The sequence below is a fragment of the Pinus tabuliformis genome, chromosome 3_1 (genome assembly GCF_031772625.1).
Source record: "Pinus tabuliformis cultivar Carrire ecotype Pingquan chromosome 3_1, CPIR1, whole genome shotgun sequence".
Lineage (NCBI taxonomy): Eukaryota > Viridiplantae > Streptophyta > Pinopsida > Pinales > Pinaceae > Pinus > Pinus tabuliformis.
The window spans coordinates 761591279-761595526 of NC_142301.1; positions in this window are offsets into that span (position 1 = coordinate 761591279).

Genomic DNA, 4248 nt, shown 5'->3' on the forward strand with positions numbered 1-4248 from the left:
AGTTTACTTTAATTGACCAACAAAAATTAATTAAAATAATAATAATAATAATAACTTAGAATTGTTATTTTAACATAGCTTTATTTTTATTTTATTTTTATGTTGACCAAGTGAAAATGTTTACAAGACATTACAACATCTCTTGCATGCTGGTTGGAGAGCGCCTCTTGGCATAATAATTTTTAAGCCTATTTAGAAGTTCATAACATCCATGGTAAAATAGGGGTGAATGTTCATGGTTAAGAATCTTGTTATATTGTAAATATTAATTTTTTATGTGTTTTTTAATTAAATTTAAATATGGTTACATAATCATTATTTCAATTTATATAGTAAAATGGATGCTAATTTGTAACTATTATTTATATGTTATAGATTTTAATGTGATATGAATATTACGATTTTGTTTTATATAAAATATTGTTCATAATTTTATTAATAAAAACAAAATTACAATAAAAAAAAATTCAATTTAAAAAATATCATCTAACATCTAACGCCAACACATCTACCCTATACTGAGTTGTAGAGCCCATCTCTAGGAAATTACTTTTGGACTTTTATTATTTTTAAATTGAGCCCACATGTAAAGGACATTATAACATCTCTACACACTGGGCTACAAAATTAAGCCCACATATAAATGTTTGTATTTATGCCACTACAACATCTCCCCAGAGCTTTATACTTTTAAATTTAATTTAAAAAATGTTATAAAATGAAATTAAAATAAAATATTTTAGTTTTGAATTGAGTTATGCTTTTTAAGCAAGTGGTATTGATAACCCATGGTATTATAACAAAGTCTATTTACAAGTTAATAATATCCATGGTAAAATGAGGGTGAATATCCATAGTTAAGAATCTTGTTTGTTATATTATATGTTTATAATAACTTAAGTTTTAATTTTAAAGATGTTATAAAATTAAATTATATATATATATTAGAAATGAGTTATGGTTTCTCAATATGTGGTATTGATAAGTCATGGTATAGTAAGAAAGGCTATTTAGAAAATAGTATCCATGGTAAAATGGGGGTGAATAGTCATGGTTAAGAATCTTGTTATATTTTAAATATAATTTTTTATGTACTTGCTAATTGAATTTAAATATGGTTAAGAAATAATTATTTTAACTTATATGGTAAACTCGATGTTAATTTTTAATTGCTATTTATATGTTATATATTTTAATGTGATATGTATATTACCAACCTCGATCTATCTTAACACCAGATGTACCAAGTGCCGAGAGGGATCAAATCTTTATTTTACTCTAAAAGAAATTTGCACCTCAATCGATTTGACCCCTCTTTGTGTTTGGTAGATTCAAAGTTAAGATGGATCTAGGCTGGTGTGTGTGTGTGTGTGTGTGTATAGAAAGAAAGAAAGAAAGAAATTATTTTAACGTCCACGAGGCTAAAGATAGCCTATGGGACAGATTGTTTCTTCATCTGATTGATGTATTCAGCCCTTTTCTGTGAAGCTTCAAAATAAATGCTCCCAGCTTTTCGACAAACCCCTTGCTAGATAGATTATCCCAAGAGCTAGCTGCCAGCATATCTGCATAACTTTCTTTGTTGTCTCTGAAGGCCTCACATTCTAAAATGAAATGTTTTTCTATTTCCACTTTTTCGGAAGAACAAAAAATGCATACTCTTTCCTCCCACACTTCCTTTTGCCTTTTCCAGCGTGTTGTTTCACAACGGAGTTGATGAGAATTAGTTCTTAACTGAGCAATAAGAATTTTGGCTCTCTAAGAGATATTGGCCTCTATGTATGCTTTTGGTTGATGACTATAAGTGGGATTAAACACTTCAATATAGTAATTTTTCTTTCTTCCTAGCTCCTTATCCCACATACGCTTGTGGAACTTGTCCATAACAAAAGCTTTTATCTCTTTGTTTTTTATGGGACATGCATTCAAGCAAATACCCCATTTATTAAACCATTTGTTATTTTGTTGCATCCAAGTTTTTTTGCTCTTGCACAATCTATCATTAAAGACAACCTTAGGTCATCTACCCTCTTCCATTTGCTCAATTTTTTTTTAAATACCTTATGATTTGCACCATAGCAATTGCTTCAATAGGAGCAGTCCATGTTTCACTTATCAATATATCATAAGGAACTGCACTTTTAATCTTAAATTTGCTTGTAGTTAAACGCTTCTGAATTTTCTCAATGTGTCTCCACTGCATGTTGGATGTATTGTTGGCCCATAGTTCACAACCATAGAGAATCACCAGAATCACTAGAAGCCCAAAAAGAGTTTGAGTGGTTTTCCAGTCCCATAAATCTGCCTCTCTACACTTACTTTGAAAAGCATAAAATGCTTTCCCGCCCCCAAAGTTCTTTTCTTTCTACAACCATTCCAGCTTAGATTTTTGTTGAAGTCAATTCCAAGGTATTTGTAATCCGCATCTTCTTCCAGAATGTTGCCTTCAAAGTAGAACTTATGCTGGTTATGTTTTCTTTTCTTAGAGAAGACCACTACTTTCGTTTCGCTGATATTGACTTGCATCCCCACACTTCTACAAAAATGCTCAAGGGATAGTAAGTGCTCTTGCAAACCAAGAGCCGATTTAGCAATCAGAATAAGGTCATCTGCATACAAAAGAAGCCTTCTAACAAACTTGCCCAAATAGATACCATCACCCCCTTGTGAATTTAACCACTCCTCAAGCTTGTCGATATATAAACCAAAAAGGGTAGGAGACAGTGTGCAACCTTGCTTGACCCCGATATCGCTTCTAAAGCTTTCAAAAATCTCTGTTGAAGTTCTAATTTTGACTTTCACCTCTTCATACAGCGTATGCACAGCTGCTCTCAAATTTTTAGGAACCCCAAGTTCCTCCATTTTGTGCCAAAACTTATCCCTAGGAACCGAGTCGAATAATTTTCTGAAATCAACAAAGCAACAAAAGACTTCTTCCTTTTTCTCCCAAACTTTTTCAATGATGTGCCTTAAAGTTATACAATGATCAACTATGAAATGTTTAGGTCTAAAACCCGCTTGCCCTTTAACACGCTTATCTCTTTCTTCTGCCCACTTGCTAATTTTGTTTTCTAGCATGCTTCCAAATAGCTTTGCAAACAAAGAGTTTATCATGATGGTCCTATAATGGGAGGGATTATTGACATCACCGCTCTTGAAAAGAGGTATTGCAAGACTAGTTGTCCAATCTATATATATATATATATATATATATATATATATGAGTTATGGCTTCTAGGTATGTGGTATTGATAAGCCATGGTATTGTAAGAAAGCTTATTTAGAAATTAATATCCATGGTAAATGGGGGTGGATATTCATAGTTAAGAATTTTGTTATATTGTAAATATTAAATTTTTATGTGCTTGTTAATTAAATTTAAATATCTTTACAAAATAATTATTTTAATTTATATGGTAAAATGGATGTTAATTTGTAACTGTTATTTATATGTTATATATTTTAAAGTGATATGCATATTACCAACTTAGATCCATCTTAACTCTAGATCTACCAAGCACGAAGCACCGATACAGATCAAATTTATTTAACTCTAAAAGAAAGTTTGCACCTCAATAGATTTGATCCCTCCCTGCGCTTGGTAGATTCAGAGTATGGATCTAGGCTGGCATATATATAAGTTTTGAAAACCCATGGTTTTTCCCATGATATTCATATGTAAGAAGAGTGTTTGGCATATATATAAGTTTTGAAAACCCATGGTATTCTTATGTAAGGAGAGTGTGTGTGTCACACACACAAACACTCTTCTTACATATGAATATCATGGGAAAAACCATGGGGTTTCAAATTTTGTAGCAAAAAGACCACCAAAGATAAAATAACTATTTCACTCAATTTTATTTTAATTATTTATTTTATTTTATTAATTAATTTTATTTTAATTTCATTTCATTTTTATTTTTATGTAATTTCACTAAGCCAAAACGTTTACAGGATGGGACATTACAACATCTCTACCATACTTAGTTGGAGGGCGTGGCGCAATGATTCTTTTATCTAAAAAATCATTAGTAATTTTATTAATAAAAACAAAATCACAATATAAAAAATTGAATTTAAAAATATTAAAAATATCTACATCTTATACCATGTCTCTTCCTCATAAATCACATAGAATTCTATTGTGGTTCATCATGATGACAAAGATAGATAACTTGACCAAAAGAACAAATAAATATAGTGGAGATGCAACGGTTAAATCCCAAAAAATAATATTACATTCAC